This window comes from Panthera pardus, unplaced genomic scaffold (genome assembly GCF_024362965.1).
Source record: "Panthera pardus isolate Hobbes unplaced genomic scaffold, ASM2436296v1 HiC_scaffold_8, whole genome shotgun sequence".
Lineage (NCBI taxonomy): Eukaryota > Metazoa > Chordata > Mammalia > Carnivora > Felidae > Panthera > Panthera pardus.
This window is the reverse complement of record NW_026527013.1, coordinates 131,527,136-131,553,527: the sequence shown is the minus strand read 5'-3', so window position 1 is coordinate 131,553,527 and position 26,392 is coordinate 131,527,136. Positions and strand designations below refer to the sequence as shown.

At 37.0% G+C, this 26,392-nt stretch overlaps 1 long non-coding RNA gene across 2 annotated transcripts in view; it reads left to right on the top strand.

Annotated features, from left to right (window-relative positions):
- The window catches only part of LOC109248406 (uncharacterized), a 123,267-nt gene that overhangs the window by 42,603 nt on the left and 54,272 nt on the right, over nt 1-26,392 (top strand). The window contains exon 2 of one of the 2 annotated variants that reach the window (XR_008420627.1): nt 9,828-10,319. The exons of the other annotated variant lie outside the window; for it this stretch is intronic. This is a non-coding gene — a long non-coding RNA (uncharacterized LOC109248406). Of the gene's footprint in view, nt 1-9,827; nt 10,320-26,392 lie in introns of those variants that run through there. 2 annotated transcript variants of the gene reach the window in all.

Genomic DNA, 26,392 nt, shown 5'->3' with positions numbered 1-26,392 from the left:
GAGTCTTAACTGCTAAAAAAAGAAAGTTAGAAATGTAAAAGGAAAAGCACAAAATAGGAAAATTTTTTGCACATTTATAACAAAAAATTATTCATATACTTCATGGAGATGTATAAATAAAATTATATGCATACACACATACAGAATTCTTATAAATTAAAAACCACAATTCAAACACCTTATATTGGTAAGGATAAAGGCATCATGGTTACGCGAGCTGATCAAATGACAGTGACTTAAGAAATATAGAAATTAACTTCTTCCTCATGTTGCAATCCGAGCATGAGCATATCAGAGCTGACATAGCAGCTCCATGGGATGGTGGTAAGCACCAGGCTCCTTCTAGCTTGTGATTCTATTATTCTTAACATACATCTTCTATTTTGTAGGCTATAATGGCTGCTCCAGTTTCTGCCATAATGCCCTTATTCCAGCTGAAAAGGAAGGGGGAAAGACAGTAGACAACACCTCACTCTTTTTATGGACCCAGACATCACACACATCAATACTGATCATATTCCATTAGCCAGAAAACAGTCACAGGGCCACTCCAGCTACCAAGAAGCCTGGAACTTGTTTTTATCTCAATAACTATGTGTCCAGATAAAATGTGTGGGCTCATTCCCAACTAAAGAAAGTGAAAAGATACCAGTAATAGCTGGTAGTTTCTGTCCAACACCGCCTCAAATGGGGGGAGGGGAGGAAAGACACAGAATATGAGAAAAAACACAAAGAATATAAATAGCCATTAATGATCATCAAAGAAATAAAAAATGTAACAAGATACCAGACAATTCTATGACATTAACAATAACCAAAAAAATGCTAATATTTACAGGTAAACAAGCCTAACCATCCATCCCTGCCTAAACCCAGACCAGACCACTTCATTGTCACACCTACACTCGTACAATTGCCTCCTAATTTACATGCTCCCTTCAAATCTTGTCATTCTCAATCAATCCTCCAAAGTGCTCTTAAGTGATCTTTAAGAAAACCCAAATCTTCATCAGCTTACTTTTTCCATAGGGAGAAAAAAAATCCAGGATTCTGACCTGGTATTAGACCTTACAGATCTTCAGCATTACTCTACATGCCAGGCATGAGGAAATGCTGACAGTTCCCCTAATGGACCTTAATAGTTCACACTTTTGCTGATTCTGCTTGCTCAGTCTGGAATGCTTTCTTCTGGCCTCCCTGGCAAATGCCTACTCATCTTTGGACTCAGCCCAAATGCATCTTCTGAAAATTCTGATATCTTTTTACCACATATAGAATTGATTTTCTCAGCTCTGCCCAGACTGCATCCTGTATATATTTGTACTACTTTATCATGAATTTTTGTCTACTTCTGTCACTAAAAAATTAAGCTTTTTAAAACACTGGATTGCATCATCTCTTTCTTTGATCTCCTTTAAATACCTTAACTCCTGTCACATAATAAACCTTCACTAAATGTTATTGGTGAAGGTACCGGCACCCATCCTTCTAATAACAATGTCTCTTAAATCTTGGACTTGAGTAGAAGGGACAAATCTTACCTGAAGGCTGACGGGAAATTTTATTAGACATAGATGTCCCCATACCTTGACACTTGAATACTGTCCTGGCCTAACCTTGCATAGAAAAAACCAAAACCAAAAAACAAGACTTTTCTTTCTTTAAGTTTTAAGAGGCCTCCATTGCAATATCTTGCTGTCTGTTCTCAAATGTCAACCCCTCCCTATTCTGTGGAAGCACAATGAAAAGAGGAATTAAGTTGTTTATGTTGTTTATGTTCCCAGAATCTGGTCTCCACCTCTGATACTCATTTTTTTTTAACATTTATTTATTTTTGAGACAGAGCGAGAGCATGAACGGGGGAGGGTCAGAGAGAGAGGGAGACACAGAATCCGAAACAGGCTCCAGGCTCTGAGCTGTCAGCACAGAGCCCGATGCGGGGCTTGAACTCATGGACCGCGAGATCATGACCTGAGCCGAAGTCGGCCGCCCAACCGACTGAGCCACCCAGGCGCCCCTCCACCTCTGATATTCAAAATAGACAATGGATAGATTCCTCCATGACCTAAGCTATTTATCAATTACAGGAAAAACCTACATTAATTTTCCATTTGTTGCCTTTCTCAATCCATAGTCTCTTTGGGGGAGGGCACATGGGAAATTTAAAATTAACTAAATAATAATATTCCCAAATCTAAGGAGATTTTTTCTTTAATTCCATTTTTAATGTTTATTTATTTTTGAGAGAGAGAGAAAGAGAGCATGTGTGTGTGTGTGTGTGTGTGTGTGTGTGTGTGTGTGTGTGTCTGTGTCTGTGTTTGAGTGGGGGAGGGATAGAGAGGGAGACCCAGAATTCAATGTAGGCTCCAGGCTCTACATTGAACTGTCAGCACAAACTTACAAATGAGATCAGGACCTGAACCAAAGTTGGACACTAAACTGACTGAACCACCCAGTTGCCTCCAAGGAGATATTTTTTAATGGCATTGAAATTAAAACCAGGAGAGCCATCAGTCAGTTCGCTGACCAGTCATAACTTGTTCCCAAGGATGTAATGTCAGATGTTTAGTATTGAATCTGGGATAAGGAAGATTCAGAATCCCTAAGAATTTTTCTGCCACTCTTGAGTTCTTTCTGATTTCATTTGTATATTCAGCTGCCACATGACTAATATAGGTCTTTATACCATTAGGCCTCTGGAACACCACTACTTGCTAATGCTTCTCAATAAACTAAAGAATGATAAACAAATTTGTATGGCAGGGTAGAGGATAAGAAGGAGGGCATGTCAGGAACAAATGACTAAGATCTCTACCAGTTTTTCCAACTCTAACCAAATTCAATTAGAGAAATTATATTATACTTTATTATCTCGTAATTCATCTGTTCACTTTAAAAATTTTTTGTTTAATGTTTATTGATTCTTGAGTGAGAGAGAGACAGAGTATAAGTGGCGAGGGGCAGAGAGAGAGAGAGAGGGAGACACAGAATCCGAAGCAGGTTCCAGGCTCTGAGCTGTCAGCACAGAGCCCAATTCGGGGCTCGAACTCATGAACCATAAGATAATGACCTGAGCTGAAGTCAGACGCTTAACCGACTGAGCCACCCAGGTGCCCCCATCTGTTCACTTTTTTAAAAAGTAATGTACTGTTTCTTCATAAAGTCATTAACTTTCTTTAAATTAAAAAAGTTAGAGAGGGAGGGAGCCAAACCATAAAAGACTCTTAAAAATTGGGAACAATCTGAGGGTTGATGGGGGCGGGGGCGGGGGTGGGGGGGTAGGTGGGTGATGGGTATTGAGGAGAGCACCTGTTGGGATGAGCACTGGGTGTTGTACGGAAACCAATTTGACAATAAACTTCATATTTAAAAAAAATAAAAATAAAAATAAATAAATAAATAAACATTTAAAAAAGTGTATCTTTCTGTTTTTTGGAATTACGGTTTTCTTTACAGTGACTTCTAAGCATCACATAGGATTATAAACTAATAAAAGATTATCTCTCAGAATAGAAGCATAATCTGAATCTTTACTTTTGCGTTTGTCAATATTTGCTCTGGCCCAAGGCATTTTTAAGTGACTAGTCAGAGACCATTCCTGTTCTCTTTTTCGTTTGCTTTTTCCTTTGAATATTTCCCAACTGAAGTTCAGAGAGAAGCATCTTTCCTCTCTAGATACAAAGCTACATAAGGGAACTCTGGAGCTCCTGGAGGGCAAAACCTTTATTTTATGGCAAAAACTGACTTAGAACTGAAAACAAAAGAGGAAAAGAGCTAGGAGTGGGAGGTGGGACAATGGGAGGGAGAAAGAGGATGAGAGCACAAATCCTGAAACATACAAATTCCTTGTTCCCATCATTCCCTACAGTGACTTCATTCTTGCTCTTTTTATAATTTTATTATGTGAACCACTTATTTCCGTTTCGCCAAATCTGCTTTGAGTTTAGTTTCTATTCCTTGCTTGAGAGAGTTGAGAGAGTACTAATAAGCACTAACCAGTCTCTGACCATGATAATAAAATTCCAAATTTTGGTTTTCCTCTCAGAATTTATGGATGCAAGAGGACTAATTCAGAAATGAATGAAGAATTCCCTTGGTTTTATGAATTCAAAACATGTTAGCCACTTCTCTGCCTACTGCTTTGAGAATGACTATGGAGGAAGTAAAACTGGGGAGAAAATGTATGACTACCTTCCTTCCATAATCTTAAAATTTGCTGAAAGTGTTAAAATTTCCCATGTAAAACATTTCCCATTTAAAAAGTAAAATTTAGAAAATGTCTAACTCTTGCTATTCTGCTTTCTGGTAGGAGCTGGCACACAGCTGTATATGCAGAAGCTGTGAGGAGGACATTCATGTCTTTGCCTAATTAATGTGCAGCTTGGCTGGACTTTTGTCCAATCCCTGACAATGCCAACAGTGATAAGGGACCATTAAAGTCTAATGAGCTTGGAAAAATTAGAAATCTGAGTCTTCTGTAGAATGTTAAAGCTGATCTACTTGTTTGGGGGAAGAAAAAATCTTAAGACTTTCGTTCTATTCATTAACAATGTCCTTTTGAATTAGTAAAGAAATGTTCTTATCATTTAAAGCTCTATTATGTAAGTGTTTCATTTTTTAAGCTGCAAACTGTGTTGACTAACTGCAGCAGGGAGAACAAATAAATTAAATCCTTCTTTTCATCAGAAAGCAAAACTGAGTGTGTCTAAATCAAGTTTTTTGTCTTAATAAATAAAAGGTTCCTAGAGGAAGTGTTATCTGATCTTAGCAATCTGATGTAAAAGTAAAATGTACACAATTTTGTGCAATGTGAACACAGATTAGTTACTGATGTTCACTGCTAGTCCATTATTAATTCACATGTTTCATTAATACTTAAACTATTACTTTTAGTTGGAAAATTATAGAGGATGCCTAATAAATTTCTTAATTCTTCTTTATCCTTGACTTCAGCCATCATAAATTGAATTCATCCATTCTCCAATTAATGTATGTTCATACACATGTGCATATTACAGGATCACTTTAATACTATTAGTACATGAGTACATTAGTAAACAAGACAGATACTATCTCTACCTCTACCCTATATAGGAAAGCCTTTATGGAAAGTCTTCTTGTAAAATACTTTTTAATATAATGGATTCATGCAATAAGTAATATTGTGTGCTACTATGATATACTCCATATTCTAAGCTTCCTTGAATAGATCAGAAGAATACCACTGCTAGCCTGAAGTCCATGTTATAATGAATATTGTTATAATGAAACTTCTGTTTGCTTCCAGAAGATGAATAACATTCAAATTAGAGAAAAAGGCTTTCCTGGAAATGACCTAACAAGACATTTAAACTCACCATCACTTCTGCATTCTGAGGTATTTTCCTCAGAAGTTCACATACAAATCATTAAGGTCTATATATCATTCCCATTTATACAAAGGACAGTGACAATACAAATCAGTCATTTTGATCATCAGTAAAAATCAATAACGACACACTCACTGCCTGGATATTTGTGTAAAAATTTGTGATTTTTTTTTCTTTCTGAATCATTTCCCCTGAGCTGTTTCTACTGACAGAGTATGTCTACTCACATTAGTGACAGGAAGACATAATTAACTGTATGTTGTCACTAGTGATTGGGTGATCCATGAAGTAGGGCACACTAAGTGGGGCAGATGAAATCCAGGCTATCCTTCCCCACATCTGCTGAAACAGAATTAAGAAATAATCTCTGAAACATTTCCACTTCTCATTTCCAAAGTTTATGAGGATAAAAATGATGATAATCTATATTTTATAGGATCTGTAAGGGGAAATATCCTACTCTACTCTCAGAATGTGTCTGAGATAAAGATAAATCTATGTAATTGTAATTAGGGTGAGATCTTAATAACTGGTAAATGTTACTATGCCTGATTGTTAAGTGTGAATTGTTAGTAAAAAAAAAAAAAAAAAAAAAAAAAAAAAGAAATCATTATATGGTTCCTAATCATTCACTCAACAAATATTTAGTAGGTGCCTTCCATGTATCACAACTTTTCAAACAACTGAGAAAAGAGAGAAGATTAAAATATAATTATTCTCCTTGGAGTAATATCAGCCTAAAGGAAATTAGAAAATTGATGCTTAAAATAAAGCAGTATCAAAGCTATAGAAACAAGAAGGTCACAGGAGAAGGATTAACAGATGTGAGGAAAGGGGCCTCAGAAAAGCTCCAGGAGCATGTAATACTTGATCTGAACCTTCTATGATACTTGGAAGATATCTAAAAAACTAAGAGTAGAGGAGTTTACAGGAGTTAGGTAAAATGTAGCAACTAATATATAATTACAGAAAAAGGCCACCCAACAGCAAAGTCAAGTAGATGTGAGGTCTTAACACTGGTGGGAAGAAGCAAGTAATATGGTTTATTTGGAGAGAAGGGAAAGGAAGGAATATTGTAGAAGGTGAGCCTAAAAGAGACAGCCTAAGGTCAGATCATAAAAGACCTCAAATGCCTCCATGAGGACTTTGAATTTTATTCTCAAGTTTGTAATAAAAATTTCCAAACATGGCTAGTTTTGTATCTTATTTTTATTTTATTTTATTTTATTTTATTTTATTTTATTTTATTTTATTTTATTTTATTCTATTAAAAATTTACTTTAGAGACAGTGAAAGCATATGCACAAAGTGAGGAGAGGGTCACAGGGAGAGAGAGAGTAAGACTGAAGGCAGGAGATCATTTTGGAAGAGATGGAGCAGGAATGGAAGATGTCCCTCTCATATCAGTTAGAAAACTAGAAAGATGGCTGTGCTTCTTCCCAAAAACGGAAACAAAGAGGAGTTTCCTTCTTTGAAAGGTAAATGATAAAGGAAAGCCCAAGTTCAATTTGGATATTCCAGTTTCAAAGGCATGTACAACATATGAAGTGGGCAGTGGAATAGAAAGAGGACAGGAGCTTAGAAAAACTATGGGTGAGAAGTAGACCATGGGCAGTATAATCATATGGGTATTGGTTTCATCGGTCCTGGCAACCTCCTCTTCGATAGGCGCATGCTGCACTGGCTATTGTTATAGGTTTGCTCACCTTCACTGATGATAGCCTCAAGTATTCATTAAAAGAATTTTTAAAAAGAAAAGAAGATATTTCCAGCTCTCTTCCCAGAATGACTAAGAATCTTCAAGGAAAAGGTTGGAGGCCTGTTTGTCTCATTTTGTTTTAAAAATAATACCCTTAGAGGATTCTTACTGGCATGGAATTCTAGGATCTGCTAATCTAGCAGCAGTATTTGTTAAGCACCTACTATGTGTTAGCATTCTACTCTAAGCTTTGTGCACATATAGTCTCTAGGCCTTACAATAATATAATACAATAGATATTATTATTGCCATTTTAACATGAAGAAACTGATGTTCATGGTCTTGCTCAACGTCTCAAAGCCAATGAGTGGAAATAGCAACTTCTACAAATTCCAGTATCTGTACACTTTACATTAAAATATACCTTGCCCTGCTTTGTTTTGAAGAATGCCCAGAATTACATGAAAGGTATTTTATTTTGGTAATGAACCTACAGCATTGGAGAGAAAACGAAGAAAGTGCCAACAATATTATCTCTATGAGTCTAACACCAGACCATCTTTAGTGTTGCCAATCCCAAACACATCTTTCCTTTCTTGCACCAATATTGCTTGCTAAGCAGCAACTGTAGGTGCTTAGGTGCATAGCCTCACACCCTTTAAACATGTTCTCTATTATTTTTGTCTTTTCTTCCTCTTTTCTCTTCATTCTCTTGCCTGAAGATAGAAACCACTACCCACTGAATTCTGGCCAACTTTGAGTCAAAGGATGACTGAACAAAATGAGGATAATGAGAAGGGAGGCTATCCAAGTGGGAATGGCAGGTGGGAGGAACAGCAGTGATATCAAATATAAATAGAGTATAAGAGTAAATACAAAATGCTTGATTAAGCTATATTTCAATGGTAAATACTTTTTTGCTACATTACTCTTGTGTTCAGCAAGTACAAATACATTTTCCTCAACTACAGGTGTCCTACTCTGACAATTAATGATCCTAGGATCCTCATCCAAAATCATGTGCCCTGCAGGTCCTTGTGGTGCTAACAATTGGAAAGGTTAAGTCATTTTTTAGCCTGCTATTCTTCTTGAGGTTTACAATGCAGCAAGCTTTTCTGTATATGACCATCAATCAACCACTACTTAATAAAGGCCCAAAGGGTGCAGCATCATACAGAATCCCATGCCATGGTAGATTTAAGAAAGCAAAGATAATAACTGATAGGCTTCAAAATAGATGATACAGAACACATCCAAGCAGGGATACTGGAAGCACAAAGGAGGATCCAGAAGCCGGTGAAGATAAAGTTAACTAAGCATTATGATGTCCTTGTAGAGACAAAGGGTATCATAAAGGGACAGCAAAGGCCAAGAAGTTCCACAATACAAACTATGAAGCCAATAAGTGAAACATCTTACAGTGCAGGACAGTAATAAAGTACTTAAATAAGAATGGAAACATGTCAAAAGATCATAAGAGTCAGCTTAAAAGTGTCCCACTAATTAAATCTGGGACAATTAAAGCATCAAAATAATTGCCTTAACAAGTTAAAACCCATTAAATAAGAATCCATGAGTATATGCTGATATTAATCAATCAATTAAAAAATATGAAAGAAATGCTCTTTCTTATCATAGAATGCCAGCCATTAAATGAAAAAGGAATGATAGAAAATCATTTGGCAACCATCAACACAATAATTGAGTCAGGCAAAAATCGTCAATGGATGCTAAAACTAGGGGGTAAAAATTTAATGGGGAACAGGATATTTACATAGCCTCAAAGTATCTCATACAAGATATTTATTAATTACAAACTGAAAAACAGTAACTTGAAATGTTGTTTATTATATTATCATTAATAAAAAATGGTTCTATTCTAATTTTATGTCACTGTTCTATAGGAAAAGTCTTTAATTAGTATGTATTTGAACTAAAAGTTAAATTGAAGCCAATTTTTCTGATATCAATTTATTTTGCTGTCTTCTCTCTAACTCCTCTAACTATTGCAGGGAAAGAATTCTGGGTAATTGGTTTTTCTAATCAGTTGCATTTTTATCGATCAAGATTTTATTGACTTTATGGTCCTAATTTCAGTGAATTTATAAAAATTATCCATCATTTTTCTTTAACTTTATAGTTATGGTATACTCTCTCTCAGAACAGATCTCTTAGAGGTCTATAAGGAAAATAGCACTTGGAAATCATGTTGTCAGAGCTATGGAGAAATGATCTGGGTGAGACAGATGAGAAAATTATTCTCAACCCCACATGCACCATACTGGATAGAGAGCCTATATTTAGCCTGAGCTCAGCAGAGCGGGAGGGATTGGTGCTCAAGGAAATGAAAGAAACAGATGTAGCACTCTCATGAAAAGGCCATTCAATCATAGCACTTTAGAAGGATTATTTTCATTCTAGCCTTGGTGCATTTAAAAGAAAACACTTCTTTCAAGTACTGTACAGCATAGCTACAGGGGCTTCCAAGTCATAGTATTATGTTTGGCCTGTCCCAAGTGAATTCCAAGGAACACAAATCCTATAAGATGCCAACACATATTCCAAAAAAGGTGGTATCTATGGTCAAATAAACTTGGAAAAAATTGGGTTAAACTAGGTTAACTGAATTCTTTTACCACACAAACATTTTGAGAAACTCTTAGTTATTCATCTGTGTAGAATGCCAAATTTCCAGAAGCTGTGTGATACCCTACACATTCAAAATTATTTGATTGTGAAACCTCCCTTCTTTCTTGCAGAGCTTCTTACAGACCTTGTGTTCCAGTAAATAAGAAAGAAACACAAAATACCAAGAAAGTTTGCCCTTTACATCAAGGAGAGAAAAACAGGCCTTCCCTGAATGATTGAGAACAAATTCAACAAAGAAATGGTAATTGATGCATGGAGAACACCTTTATAAAAGTTCTACAAGACTGTATTTAAAATAACTTGTTCCATCTAGCACCCAATCTTAGTTTCTCCTATAAAATGACGCAGGGCTCCTTGGAAAACTGACTAATTCTAGAGTTGGGGCAGGAAAAGTACAAGTTGACCCTGGGCATCATGTAATGACAGAAAAAGAAAAAGTGCTAAAAAATTAAAAACACAACTATGGATACATGTCAAAAGGATATAAGGTGAGCTGAAAGAGTTCCCTGTGGCCAAAGCCATAACAATTTGAGCAAAAAAAAAAATGAATAAATTTGTACTGGATTATAACCCAAAGTATAAAATAAAAAGACATGAGTTAATATTGATATAACTAAACAAGTGAATAAATAAATAAATGAGGAGAAAAGACAAATAAATCTTTCTTACAGAATTCCAAATGGTACTTTCTACCCAGAAGGTGGAGCCAAACTCTCCCTCAATCCACTCCTGACCCCTCCTGTGTGGGCTACACTTAGTAACTTCCTTCAAAAGAACAGAGAAGGAAAAAGCAATTTACTACAGAGAAACTAGAAAAAAAAAAAACTACCTGGGGTAAAAAATCATGGTTCACATCATCAGTGGTAAGATAGGTTGATAGTGTATTACCTGTATTGCTCAGGCTGCCATAACAAAATACCACAGATAGGGTGGCTTAAACAACAGAAATTCATTTTCTCACAGTTCTGAAGCCTAGAAGTCTAAGATCAAAGTGTCAGCATGTTTGGTTTCTTCTGAGGCTTCTTTCCCTTGGTTGGCAGAGGGCTGACTTCTTTCTATGTCCTCAATCTGTATTGTCTGTGTCCTGATGGCTTCTTATAAGGACACCAGTAATACATCACAGCCCCCCACATATAAGGAATTAGATTGTAATAGCAGTAATTTATTAAGGCATAAGGAAATATGGAAGGAAGGAGTAGAAGAAAGAAAGCAACACATTATGAATGGGATAAACCAAGACCAGTCTGTATGTTCTGAAAAAAGACACAACAGTATTATACAGTGCTATACTCAGCACAGGTGTCAAGTATGACACTGATGTAGTAAGATGGACAACACTCAGGAGAAAGGAATAGGAGGCGAAGCAAGTATAAAAGAATTCACCTCTCCATCTTTCATGGAGAGCTATCCAGACCAAGGGTAGACATGGAATTTAAAATGCTTCATACTTACATATTTTTCCTTATTATTTTCTTCTATTTTAAATAATTGAAAATACTCTGGCAAAAAGAAACATTTGTCTCAAGTTTAATAATTCCTTCAGTTCTGCTTGTTTCTTGTTCTGTTACATTCAAATAGAATTAAACATTAATACTTTTTATTTTTAAAACATGTAGACTATCATTCAATTATTATAAAATTATATTTGGCTCCCTTTCTCTTTCCTTCTGTGTATACATAGACAGATATATCTGGGGAAATCCTTCCCAGATGTAACACTGGTCATTTCAAGGTGATAAAATTCTGGATGAATTGTCTCTTTGTGTTTCTCTATATTGTTGAATCTGTTTAAGAAGAGCATGTATCACTTTATGTAGAAAAAAATGCTGTTATCTTTAAAAAATACAGTTACAAGGAAGAAAGAAATATTTATTCTTTTTTCTACTTTTTTCAAGGCTTTGAAAGGGGGAAAAAGCAGTGAAATAAAGGGAAAGGGAGTTTACAAACTGGTTTGAGATGAGAAAGCCAATTTCTTTGAGAAGAAGGATTCGTTATCTGATGAGTGCTGAGTCCTATCTGAGAAAGCCACACAATGAAGCACTCTCAGGGTAAATAAGCAACACTTAAGGACACCATATGGGCTTTTTATGCCAAAAACTAAAATCAACTTCTTGGGTGATGATGAATGAACTGAGAGTGGAGGTTCTATACTACTTAGAAAGATGAAGGAAAAAGATTAAAATCAAAACAAAATAAAAGGTAAGCAATAATTGATAGATAATGGGCAAGTTTAATGGCAAACTGTACTTAAAGTTATCAAGAACCAGTATTTGAAATTTATTGCAAAGAGATTTGTAATTTTTATTAAGAATTCCAGTAAACCCTAGACTTCTGGGTAATGTGAATCATTGAGAAGGAATCTGCTATTTTCAGGCCAAAATTTGATCTTTTAATGATGTAATAAGGTCAACAGATCATGAAGTCTCCATTAACTTACCTTATATTGAACTCTTTAATGACTTTGAAATGTATGAATTAGGCTCTGTCAAAGATTGGATGAAGATTATTACAGTTTTGATTGCCCCACTCTTTTATTAAGCATTTAAGGTATATCTGTACACTGTTTTCACGATTCTCACCTTTCTTCCCAACAATCCATTATCCCTCTACACTCCCTCTCCTTAATAGAATGACTTGCATTCTCTTCACATACAGAAACATCAGTATCTATTCCTGAATAATCACAGGCAATACATTCAAATAATTGCCTAGTTGAGAAAATCCCCTTTTAATAATCTAAGAAGGACTATTTCAGTTGTCTTCTAATAAAACTGAACTAAATCTCTGCTAACGGAAGGTTGCTTTCAGTACTAAGACTAATTCTTTCCAGATCAATTCCACTAGATATTTTGTGCAAAAATGATTTGATGGCCAAATAGATCTAGGAGGAAAAAAAAATCATTCCATGCACTTCCATTGATAGGCCCTAAGGCACTATAGTATATTAGAAGCTTTGAAAAATTCTCAGGAAAGACATAGTTATGATTTTGTTCAATCCAGTGTTTCTTGCACTTGTTTCACTGGGGAACTATTTCCCTGCTCCCACTTCCCACACCATTTTAGCAGCAGAACATGTTTTGAAGTTTCTTGCTCTAGGACTTTATTTTTCCATGTTGTTATTTTTTGTTGTGATAATTTTTATTTTTCAGTTTGTATTTTCTGTTCATGATGAATGGTTTAGATCTAATATTCTGCCTTTCAAAGGGAATCAATTGTCAACATGGCTGAGCTTTGTATGTTCTTTTGACTTGGTACTAACAAAGAGTTTTTGCTTAATAAGGCATATTCTTCATCACTTCTTACTCTATCTGAGCCAATGCTCTTATTTTATGTAAATTACCAAACACTTCTTTTAGATTGATATGATTGTGTCTGTTTTTAGAGACAGAGAAAACATTATCTGGGTCATAAGGATCGAATCACAATCTTCTCTAAGCTCCAACTCAATGTGAGATCTTGTTAACACTTAACATTTCTACCATTTAAAAAAAGTCTCTAAGTCACCATTACCAATTTTTATTCAATCAATTCATTCAGACAACAAAAAAATTAATAAGCTTCTAAGGTGTACCAAATATCCCTTTACTACTCAAACATTTATGAAACATTTGCCATACTGCAGCCACTGTGCAAGGTGCTGGGGATAACACAGTAAAACGAACATATAAGGCCCATATCATTACCATCTAACATGGAAGATAAACAGTAATTATAAAAAAGTAAACTATTATGAGGAAGTAGAGAGGGCTACAGGCCATATAATGAGTAGATCTACTATGGCTGCAAGAATCATAGGCTTCTTGGAAGAAATGATGTTTAAGTTGAGAGTGTCACTCATTTAACAAATATTTATTAAGTACTTACTCTGGTACCATGCTAGAATTGGAGATGCAATATTGAAGCAACCACTGTCTTCACGGAGCTTAAAACTTTGTGAGGAAGACATAACATGTAAGCAAATAAATTACAAGTTGGCAACTATAAGAAGTGATAGGTAGTGAATAAACAAATTACAAGGAAATCTAGATCTGCTAAACGAGGTCAGAAGAGTATTCTCAAAAGAGCAAAATCCAAGCTGTGAACTGAGGAATAAATATCTAAACATTTTTATGTTTGGAGAAGGGAAGTTCCTGGCATAGGAGTAGCAAAGGCAAAGACCCTGAGGCAGGGAATACATGGGTCTGCTCCAGGAACTGAGAAAACATGAGCATTATTAGTCTAGTGAGCAAGTGATGGAAAGAGTGGAATTGGATGAAACTGGAGAGGTTATATCCCTACAAAGATCATGGTTAAAAAAATGCATATTTTACTCTCATTGGGGAACTACTGTAGGCCTTATTAAAATAGGAGTGACATAATATGACTTGGGTTTTAAGAAGGTAACTTCAGTTTTTGCATGGAGAATGGAGAGGAGGAAGCCAAGAGGAGAACAGGAAGGCCAATATGGAGGATGTTAAAGAAATCGAGGAAAGACCATAGAAAATGAGATGGAGAGAATTAGATGAATTTGAAATACCTTTGGCATTAGAACAATGAAATTTCTAGGGTTCTGCTTTAGTAATTGGGTGGATGATGATTTCATTTGTTGAGTGAAGAAAGTCAGGGATATCAGGTTTTCTGGAAAAGAGAACTAAATAACTGTTTTTGACCATGTTAACTTTGAGTATGTCTAAAACATCCAAGTGCAGATGACATGTAAGATACTATACTTTTAACTTTGGATCTTAGAATAGATACTTATGGATGAAGATCCTCATCTGGTACTTTAAGTCGTGAACATTGCTGAAATAACCTATGAGAAACCATAATAAGAGAGGAAAATGGGACCAAGCACTCAGTCCTAGAAAATTCCAGCAAATAGATTTTGGGGTAAAGACAGAACCAGAAAAAGAAGTCAAGAGAAATGGCCCATGAGGTAGGAGGAAAAAAGAGTATATATTTTTTTTCAGAAAAAAAGATAAAGAAGTTTAATAAAATTACATATTTTATTAAATATTTCTAGGAGATCATGATGAGGGCAGAAAAGTTTCCATTTGATTTGGTCACATGGAGGTCTTTGCTTATCATGACAGAGGTGCATATCTGGGAAAAAAAAGTATGAACAGTAGAGGTGAAAAGAAGAGCAAGAAAACATTACAATCAAGAGAAATACCATATATGAAAGTGTTACATGGGAGAAGAAGAGGACAAGGACCAGAAATCCTGTATGGTTGAAACATGGGCACAAAAGAGAGCAACAGGACAGATAGGAGGCTAGAGAGGAAGAAAGAAATTTTATTAGGTGCTGAAGATATAAATGTCAGGAGAGTACAGGCTTTGTTAGTATAAATGGCACTAACAAAGAATTAAAAATTCACCACGTAGAACTGTGGTTGTAGAGGAATCAGGGAGGCTATTCCAGAGAAAAGTTATGCATATACAAAAGGCCAAAGCTAAGGAGTAGTATGCTACCCTTGGAACAATGAAATACTTAGCCACGCTGAAGTAGAGGGTTTCACAGCATTTAGGGGGAAATAGTTAGAGATCAATCATGAGGGGCTGTGTATGGCATGCTGAAAGTTAGGCTTTGTCCTGCAGACAGTGGGAAGACTGAGGAATTCTAAGTCGATAAATATGATTTACGATGATTCATGCTTTGAAAAAGTAACTCTGGTAACAGTATGGAAAAGAATTGGTGAAGATGACTTGAAGTAATAGACCCAAATTAGGAGACTACTGTAATAGCACAGGGAAGAAATGTTGTGAGGAGGGAAAAGACAAGTTCTCAAGATTTTAAAGAGGTGGAAATGAAAGAATTTAATGACATTTGGAGGTAAGGGACTTTGGAGAGAGACACTTAAGATTGTTCCCAGGTCTCAGGCTTGGGTGATAAGAGATCTTGATGTCACTTTACCAAAATAGGAAATGAATCTACAAAGTAGCAAGTAAATAAAATAAAGCATTCCATGAGGTCAAAGAGCAGATATAATAGGAGATTAAGTGATGGCAGTATAAATGTTTGTAGTCTGAAAGTAGGATAATGGAATTTGGAGTTTTATTTTTATTTTTTATTTTTTTTTTGAAAATTATTTTTTTTTATTTTTTAATATATGAAATTTACTGTCAAATTGGTTTCCATACAACACCCAGTGCTCATCCCAAAAGGTGCCCTCCTCAATACCCATCACCCACCCTGCCCTCCCTCCCACCCTGCCCTCCCTCCCACCCCCCATCAACCCTCAGTTTGTTCTCAGTTTTTAACAGTCTCTTATGCTTTGGCTCTCTCCCACTCTAACCTCTTTTTTTTTTTTTTTTTTTCCTTCCCCTCCCCCATGGGTTTCTGTTATGTTTCTCAGGATCCACATAAGAGTGAAACCATATGGTATCTGTCTTTCTCTGTATGGCTTATTTCACTTAGCATCACACTCTCCAGTTCCATCCATGTTGCTACAAAAGGCCATATTTCATTTTTTCTCATTGCCACGTAGTATTCCATTGTGTATATAAACCACAATTTCTTTATCCATTCATCAGTTGATGGACATTTAGGCTCTTTCCATAATTTGGCTATTGTTGAGAGTGCCGCTATAAACATTGGGGTACAGGTGCCCCTATGCATCAGTACTCCTGTATCCCTTGGGTAAATTCCTAGCAGTGCTATTGCTGGGTCATAAGGTAGGTCTATTTTTAATTTTCTGAGGAACCTCCACACTGCTTTCCAGAGCGGCTGCACCAATTTGCATTCCCACCAACAGTGCAAGAGGGTTCCTGTTTCTCCACATCCTCTCCAGCATCTATAGTCTCCTGATTTCTTCATTTTGGCCACTCTGACTGGCGTGAGGTGGTATCTGAGTGTGGTTTTGATTTGTATTTCCCTGATAAGGAGCGACGTTGAACATCTTTTCATGTGCCTGTTGGCCATCCGGATGTCTTCTTTAGAGAAGTGTCTATTCATGTTTTCTGCCCATTTCTTCACTGGGTTATTTGTTTTTCGGGTGTGGAGTTTGATGAGCTCTTTATAGATTTTGGATACTAGCCCCTTGTCCGATGTGTCATTTGCAAATATCTTTTCCCATTCCGTTGGTTGCCTTTTAGTTTTGTTGGTTGTTTCCTTTGCTGTGCAGAAGCTTTTTATCTTCATAAGGTCCCAGTAATTCACTTTTGCTTTTAATTCCCTTGCCTTTGGGGATGTGCCGAGTAAGAGATTGCTACGGCTGAGGTCAGAGAGGTCTTTTCCTGCTTTCTCCTCTAAGGTTTTGATGGTTTCCTGTCTCACATTCAGGTCCTTTATCCATTTTGAGTTTATTTTTGTGAATGGTGTGAGAAAGTGGTCTAGTTTCAACCTTCTGCATGTTGCTGTCCAGTTCTCCCAGCACCATTTGTTAAAGAGACTGTCTTTTTTCCATTGGATGTTCTTTCCTGCTTTGTCAAAGATGAGTTGGCCATACGTTTGTGGATCTAGTTCTGGGGTTTCTATTCTATTCCATTGGTCTATGTGTCTGTTTTTATGCCAATACCATGCTGTCTTGATGATGACAGCTTTGTAGTAGAGGCTAAAGTCTGGGATTGTGATGCCTCCTGCTTTGGTCTTCTTCTTCAAAATTACTTTGGCTATTCGGGGCCTTTTGTGGTTCCATATGAATTTTAGGATTGCTTGTTCTAGTTTCGAGAAGAATGCTGGTGCAATTTTGATTGGGATTGCATTGAATGTGTAGATAGCTTTGGGTAGTATTGACATTTTGACAATATTTATTCTTCCAATCCATGAGCAGGGAATGTCTTTCCATTTCTTTATATCTTCTTCAATTACCTGCATAAGCTTTCTATAGTTTTCAGCATACAGATCTTTTACATCTTTGGTTAGATTTATTCCTAGGTATTTTATGCTTCGTGGTGCAATTGTGAATGGGATCAGTTTCTTCATTTGTCTTTCTGTTGCTTCATTGTTAGTGTATAAGAATGCAACTGATTTCTGCACATTGATTTTGTATCCTGCAACTTTGCTGAATTCATGTATCAGTTCTAGCAGACTTTTGGTGGAGTCTATCGGATTTTCCATGTATAATATCATGTCATCTGCAAAAAGCGAAAGCTTGACTTCATCTTTGCCAATTTTGATGCCTTTGATTTCCTTTTGGTGTCTGATTGCTGATGCTAGAACTTCCAGCACTATATTAAACAGCAGCGGTGACAGTGGGCATCCCTGTCGTGTTCCTGATCTCAGGGAAAAAGCTCTCAGTTTTTCCCCGTTGAGGATGATGTTAGCTGTGGGCTTTTCATAAATGGCCTTTATGATCTTTAAGTATGTTCCTTCTATCCCGACTTTCTCAAGGGTTTTTATTAAGAAAGGGTGCTGGATTTTGTCAAAGGCCTTTTCTGCATCGATTGACAGGATCATATGGTTCTTCTCTTTTTTTTTGTTAATGTGATGTATCACGTTGATCGATTTGCGAATGTTGAACCAGCCCTGCATCCCAGGAATGAATCCCACTTGATCATGGTGAATAATTCTTTTTATATGCTGTTGGATTCGATTTGCTAGTATCTTATTAAGAATTTTTGCATCCATATTCATCAGGGATATTGGCCTGTAGTTCTCTTTTTTTACTGGGTCTCTGTCTGGTTTAGGAATCAAAGTAATACTGGCTTCATAGAATGAGTCTGGAAGTTTTCCTTCCCTTTCTATTTCTTGGAATAGCTTGAGAAGGATAGGTATTATCTCTGCTTTAAATGTCTGGTAGAACTCCCCTGGGAAGCCATCTGGTCCTGGACTCTTATTTGTTGGGAGATTTTTGATAACCGATTCAATTTCTTCGCTGGTTATGGGTCTGTTCAAGCTTTCTATTTCCTCCTGATTGAGTTTTGGAAGAGTGTGGGTGTTTAGAAATTTGTCCATTTCTTCCAGGTTGTCCAATTTGCTGGCATATAATTTTTCATAGTATTCCCTGATAATTGTTTGTATCTCTGAGGGATTGGTTGTAATCATTCCATTTTCATTCATGATTTTATCTATTTGGGTCATCTCCCTTTTCTTTTTGAGAAGCCTGGCTAGAGGTTTGTCAATTTTGTTTATTTTTTCAAAAAACCAACTCTTGGTTTCGTTGATCTGCTCTACAGTTTTTTTAGATTCTATATTGTTTATTTCTGCTCTGATCTTTATGATTTCTCTTCTTCTGCTGGGTTTAGGCTGCCTTTGCTGTTCTGCTTCTATTTCCTTTAGGTGTGCTGTTAGATTTTGTATTTGGGATTTTTCTTGTTTCTTGAGATAGGCCTGGATTGCAATGTATTTTCCTCTCAGGACTGCCTTCGCTGCATCCCAAAGAGTTTGGATTGTTGTATTTTCATTTTCGTTTGTTTCCATATATGTTTTAATTTCTTCTCTAATTGCCTGGTTGACCCACTCATTCGTTAGTAGGGTGTTCTTTAACCTCCATGCTTTTGGAGGTTTTCCAGACTTTTTCCTGTGGTTGATTTCAAGCTTCATAGCATTGTGGTCTGAAAGTATGCATGGTATAATTTCAATTCTTGTAAACTTATGAAGGGCTGTTTTGTGACCCAGTATATGATCTATCTTGGAGAATGTTCCATGTGCACTCGAGAAGAAAGTATATTCTGTTGCTTTGGGATGCAGAGTTCTAAATATATCTGTCAAGTCCATCTGATCCAGTGTATCATTCAGGGCCCTTGTTTCTTTATTGACTGTGTGTCTAGATGATCTATCCATTTCTGTAAGTGGGGTGTTAAAGTCCCCTGCAATGACCACATTCTTATCAATAAGGTTGCTTACGTTTATGAGTAATTGTTTTATATATCTGGGGGCTCGGGTATTTGGCGCATAGACATTTATAATAGTTAGCTCTTCCTGGTGGATAGACCCTGTGATTATTATATAATGCCCTTCTTCATCTCTTGTTACAGCCTTTAATTTAAAGTCTAGTTTGTCTGATATAAGTATGGCTACTCCAGCTTTCTTTTGGCTTCCAGGAGCATGATAAATAGTTCTCCATCCCCTCACTCTCAATCTAAAGGTGTCCTCAGATCTAAAATGAGTCTCTTGTAGACAGCAAATAGATGGGTCCTGTTTTTTTATCCATTCTGATACCCTATGTCTTTTAGTTGGCGCATTTAATCCATTTACATTCAGTGTTATTATAGAAAGATATGGGTTTAGAGTCATTGTGGTGTCTGTATGTTTTATGCTTGTAGTGATGTCTCCGGTACTTTGTCTCACAGGATCCCCCTTAGGATCTCTTGTAGGGCTGGTTTCGTGGTGACAAATTCCTTCAGTTTTTGTTTGTTTGGGAAGACCTTTATCTCTCCTTCTATTCTAAATGACAGACTTGCTGGATAAAGGATTCTCGGCTGCATATTTTTTCTGTTTAGCACACTGTAGATATCGTGCCAAGCCTTTCTGGCCTGCCAAGTTTCAAAGGAGAGATCAGTCACGAGTCTTATAGGTCTCCCTTTATATGTGAGGGCACGTTTATCCCTTGCTGCTTTCAGAATTTTCTCTTTATCCTTGTATTTTGCCAGTTTCACTATGATATGTCGTGCAGAAGATCGATTCAAGTTACGTCTGAAGGGAGTTCTCTGTGCCTCTTGGATTTCAATGCCTTTTTCCTTCCCCAGTTCAGGAAAGTTCTCAGCTATAATTTGTTCAAGTACCCCTTCAGCACCCTTCCCTCTCTCTTCCTCCTCTGGGATACCAATTATGCGTATATTATTTTTTTTTAGTGTATCACTTAGTTCTCTAATTTTCCCTTCATACTCCTGGATTTTTTTATCTCTCTTTCTTTCAGCTTCCTCTTTCTCCATAACTTTATCTTCTAGTTCACCTATTCTCTCCTCTGCCTCTTCAAGCCGAGCCATCGTGGATTCCATTTTGTTTTGCAATTCGTTTAAAGCGTTTTTCAACTCCTCGTGACTGTTCCTTAGTCCCTCGATCTTTGTGGCAAGAGATTCTCTGCTGTCCTGTATACTGTTTTCAAGCCCAGCGATTAATTTTATGACTATTACTCTAAATTCACTTTCTGTTATATTATTTAAATCCTTTTTGATCAGTTCATTAGCTGTTGTTATTTCCTGGAGATTCTTCTGAGGGGAATTCTTCCGTTTGGTCATTTTGGAGAGTCCCTGGGGTGATGAGGACCTGCAGTGCACTTCCCCTGTGCTGTGGTGTATAACTGGAGTTAGTGGGCGGGGCCGCAGTCCGACCCGATGTCTGCCCCCAGCCCACTGCTGGGGCCACAGTCAGACTGGTGTGTGCCTTCTCTTCCCCTCTCCTAGGGGCGGGATTCACTGTGGGGTGGCGTGTCCCGTCTGGGCTACTTGCACACTGCCAGGCTTGTGTTGCTGGGGATCTGGCGTATTAGCTGGGGTGGGTAGGCAAGGTGCACGGGGGCTGGAGGGGCAGGCTTAGCTCGCTTCTCCTTAGGTGATCCACTTCAGGAGGAGCCCTGTGGCAGCGGGAGGGAGTCAGATCCACTGCCGGAGGTTTGGCTCTGCAGAAGCACAGAGTTGGGTGTTTGCGCTGCGCGAGCAAGTTCCCTGGCAGGAACTGGTTCCCTTTGGGATTTTGGCTGGGGGATGGGCGGGGGAGATGGCGCTGGTGAGCGCCTTTGTTCCCCGCCAAGCTGAGCTCTGCCGTCCGGGGGCTCAGCAGCTCTCCCTCCCTTTGTCCTCCAGCCTTCCCGCTTTCCGAGCAGAGCTGTTAACTTATGACCTCCCAGACGCTAAGTCGCGCTTGCTGTCGGAACACAGTCTGTCCGGCCCCTCCCCTTTTGCCAGCCAGACTCGGGGGCTCTGCTTGGCCGGCGAGCCGCCCCTCCGCCCCGGCTCCCTCCCGCCAGTCCGTGGAGCGCGCACCGCCTCGCCGCCCTTCCTACCCTCTTCCGTGGGCCTCTCGTCTGCGCTTGGCTCCGGAGACTCCGTTCTGCTAATCCTCTGGCGGTTTTCTGGGTTCTTTAGGCAGGTGTAGGTGGAATCTAAGTGATCGGCAGGACGCGCTGTGAGCCCCGCGTCCTCCTACGCCGCCATCTTCCGGAACCTCCCGGAATTTGGAGTTTTAAAGTGGGAGCTTCCATAAGGAATAAAATGGATCAAGATACATTACAGAACAATAAAAAAGGCAGAAAAATTAAATGCAGCCAAATATAAGATTAGAATAAAAGAATTATGAGATGTCAAATGGCTCTGAACATATGTTCAAGATGGTTGATAATTTGACTCGAAGCTTTCCAGAGGATAGACTGAATCAGTACAATGTTCATAGTGTCTATTCCAAAAAGCTGTTCCTCAGAAGTCTGGCTTTCCATCATTATAGGACATGAAAAATTTTTCCCCCATGAGTTCTTAAAAGAGGACAATGCCTTTGCTTTTAAACTGGATTGTGCTTACCTCTGAGAGTTATGCTAAGGGCTTGGTGGTACTTAAATCCTAGGATAAACAGTTTGTCTCTGTGGAATTTTAACTTTATTTGAAAATTTAAACGAGAATAAGAATCATTATTTGTAAAATCCACACTGATATGCATATAATGGCAAAATAAAACTCAGTGAGCTTTTAAGATAAAATATGAGTCTATAATTAATTTCTACACTTAACATTATATTCCAGAAACTGAGAGACATTAATGTATTCTCATCTACCTTTTGAACGTTATAGAGACTCAGTGCTTACCATTTTTTTCATTAATTTAAATACTAGATAGGTAAGAATATAATAGTAACTATAATAATGACTTTTGTATAGATTTTGTTCTGTCAATGGAAGCTGGTGATCTAACGTTAATAAAAGTAATGCTCTAGGGGCCAAAACTATGCAGAATGTTACTCAGCTCTCTTTTGGTCTGACCTGATCCAAGAATAAATTATACTAAGGGTTGAAATGATACATTTCACATAGTCCTTCAAGACTATTATTTATTTTAACACAGTTTTTATAAATATTAGATGGCAGAGAGATCAAGATAGCATTATTTGCTAGGTATCTGGAGTGTAATTATCTTATACAGCTAGTTAACTTGATTTATATTCACTAATGATCAAAATTTTAGATATAAATTTAGGTTAGCAGAATCTAACACATAAAGAATATGTGACTGAAAAGAAGGACATATTAGTTCTTCAAGGAGATGAACTGAGGCATAACAGAAAGTTCAATTTAGTGTAAATGATTCAGTAGGTAACCATGAACAGAGATGAGCTATCCCTGGAAAACAAGTTTGCAACCATTCCAATTTATAAATAAATGGATAATCAAGTTTCCAAAGGATATATATCAAGAGCATGGCTATGATAATTCTAAAATGGAAAAATAATTTAAAAAGTGCTACTAAACACCTGTTATAGACATTAAAAAAATACCAAAGTGTTTCTAATGGTTATTTATATTTGGATCAAGTGACTTCCTTCATGACCCTCTAATGTAAACTGATTGCACAAGGTATTTGTAAATAATGAGCAAGCTGGCATGCTGAATACAGTAGTTACAAAACCTGACTTTGCCTTGGCATCACTTGAGAAGATTTTCTATATCACAAATCCTCAGGTCCTACTCCAACACATCCACTAACTGGGAATCTCTGTAGATGGGTTCAAGGAAACCGTATGCCTAAAATTCTTCCTAAGCAATTCTGACACATCAAAATTTGGAGAACACTACAAGCCTGTTCACTACAAACTGGATGAAGACTAGATGTTCATTACTAAAAATGATTACTCTCTTGCAATGGTTGATGATTAGCCATTCTATCTGACATTAATTAGATAGTACTTCTAACACCGTTCCTAATTTGTGACAATAAAACAGTGTTCCCAAAATACACAAAAGAGATTGTTTTTATATTCTTTCTAGCTGGAGAGCCAGTGGGTATCTATGCCAAACTACTCAAAAAAGAATATCAAGTTATTAAGTAACTAGTTGAAAAGGAAGGATTCCAATACACATCTCTGTTTTACATGCAGGAAATTATTATCTGACTCATCAGGAGACTATTTCTGAGTGAAGGTTATATCAAAGCTGCTGGCCTATAACATATTCATTTTATTAGACGTATAGCTGATTCATGGATTTGGAGTCAAAGGTTATGAAAGATCCATAAAAGCTACATGCAATCCTATGTTGTTCCTGACAAATTTGTCCCAGAGATGATAAAAATAATAATAGAGCCCAAATCATCATCTGCCCCTTTCATAAAACACTGTTCTCAATAGCTTCAGTTTAACTGTAAGCCTAAAAACCTCAAATTCAGACAGTAAAAGTTACCCACTCTTTTTGTTTGTTTTATTATAAAGACACTCTATATTAAAAGGAAGACAATAACAGAGCCCAGAGTGGTTAATAAACTGACATGGGATTTAAATATAAAACATAATATTTTTTTTCATTCATAAACCTGTGGAAGTAAAGGTACAGCTGACAGGCACTTAGGAGGCATAATGGAAGATGACGTGAAGAAAACAAAGGGACACTAAAAATCTCATCAAATAGGGCGTGAGTGGTCAACAGATGCCTGCAACTTTATGGAACAAGAAACAGTTTTTTATTCAAGACTATTTTTTAAAGCAGTTTCAGCATTAAAGTAAATGGGAGGATACAGAGATATGCCCCTTACCCCTACACAAACATGACCTCCTCCATTATCAACATCCCCTACCAGAGCAGTACATTTGTTATAACTGATGAACCTACATTGACACATCATTATCGCTCAAAGCCCATAGTTTACATTAAGGTTCGCTCTTGGTATTGTACATTCTATGAGTTTGGATAAATATACACTACAATGGCATATATCCATCATTATAGTTTCATACAAAGTATTCTCACTGTCCCGAAATTCTTCGGTCCTCTGTGTAGCATGCCTCTGCCCCATATCCCCCAACCCCTGACAGTCACTGATCTTTTCACTGACTCCATAGTTTTGCCTTTTCCATAATTTTGGGATCACACAAATGTAGCTTTTTCAGATGGCTTCTTTCACTTAGCAATGTGCATTTAAGATTCTTCCATGTTGTTTCATGGCTTGAAACCTCATTTCTTTTTAGTACTGAACAATATTCTATTGTATGGATGTACTACAGTTTATTTATCCATTCACCTAATGAAGGACATCTTGGTTCCTTCCAGCTTTTGGCAATTTGAATAAAGCTGCTATAATCATTTGTTTGCAGGTTTTTTAGTGAACATAAGTTTTCAATTCCTTTGAGTAAATACCAAGGTATGTGACTACTGGTAATATGGACAGAGTATATTTAGTATTGTAAGAAATTGCCACTCTTTCAAAGAGGCTGAACCATTTTACATTCCCACCACCAATAAATGAGAGTTCTTGTTGCTCCATATTCTCACCTGCACTTATTGTTGACAGTGTTCCAGATTTAGCTATTCTGATAGGTGTGCAGTGGTATCTCATTGTTTGAATTTGCATTTCAGGAGTTTTGTGGAAGTTTTTTTAGTTTTGGGTTTTATATTTAGGTCTGAGTTATATCCATTCTGAGTTAATTGTTGTGAAGGGTTGTTAAGATCTATGTCTAGATTCATTTTTTTGCATGTAGATGTCAGTTGTTCCAGTACCATTTATTGAAAAGACTATCTTTCCCCCCATAGTATTGTCCTTCCTCCTTTTTGAGCTAATGCTGAAGTTTCTATAGGGAGGCAAAAGACCCAGAATAACCAACCCAATATTAAAGGAGAAGAACAAAGACGGAGGACTGTCACTCCTCAACTTTAAACTTATTACCCAATTTCAAGACTTATTATAAAACTAAGTATTCAAGACAATGTGGTATTGGCAAAAAACAAAATAAAACAAAACAAAATAAAATAAAATAAAATAAGCAAGCAAATGGATCAATAGAACAGGACAGAGAACCCAGAAATATATTCCTGTAATACAGTCAACTGATGGTATTGAGTTTAACTGTGTCCTTACTAATATTCTGCCTGCTAATCTGTCCATTTATGATGCAGGGATGTTGTAGTTTCCAAGTATGATAGTGAAGGCATCTGTTTCTCTTGCAGTTCTATCAGTTTCTGCCCTAAAAGTCTGACACTCTGTTGTTAGGTGTATACATGCCCAAGACTGCTATGTTTTCTTGGAGAACTGACCAACTTTCACCATGATGCAATGCCTTTCTTTATCCCTTATAACTTTCCTTACTTTGAAATTTGCTGTCTGAAATTAATATAACTACTCCTGTTTTCTTTTGATTAATGTTAGCATAGTATACACTTCTCCATTCATTTACTTTTAATATATATGTGTCTTTATATTTAAATTGGGTTTATTGTAAGCAACATATAGTTGGGTCGTGTTTTTGGATCCACTTTAACAATCCGTCTTTATTCGTACATTTAGTCTACTGGTATTCAAAGTGATTATTGATAGAATTAGAATAATATCTACCATATTTTTACTGTTTCTATTTGTTGCCCTTGTTCTTTGCTCTTGATTTTGTCTCCCACTGTTTTTCTGCCTTTTGTAGTATTCATTGAACATTTTAAATGATTCCATTTTCTGTCTTAGCATATCAGTTATACTTCTGTTTTTTATTTTTTCTATAGTCCTCTGCTATACCAGCTGAGCTATCGAAGGGTGCTATACTTCTTTTTAAAAAAACTTCTTTTGGTGGTTGCTCTGGAGTTGGCAATTTAGAACTAATCCAAGGCCACTTTCAAATAACAGTATATTGCT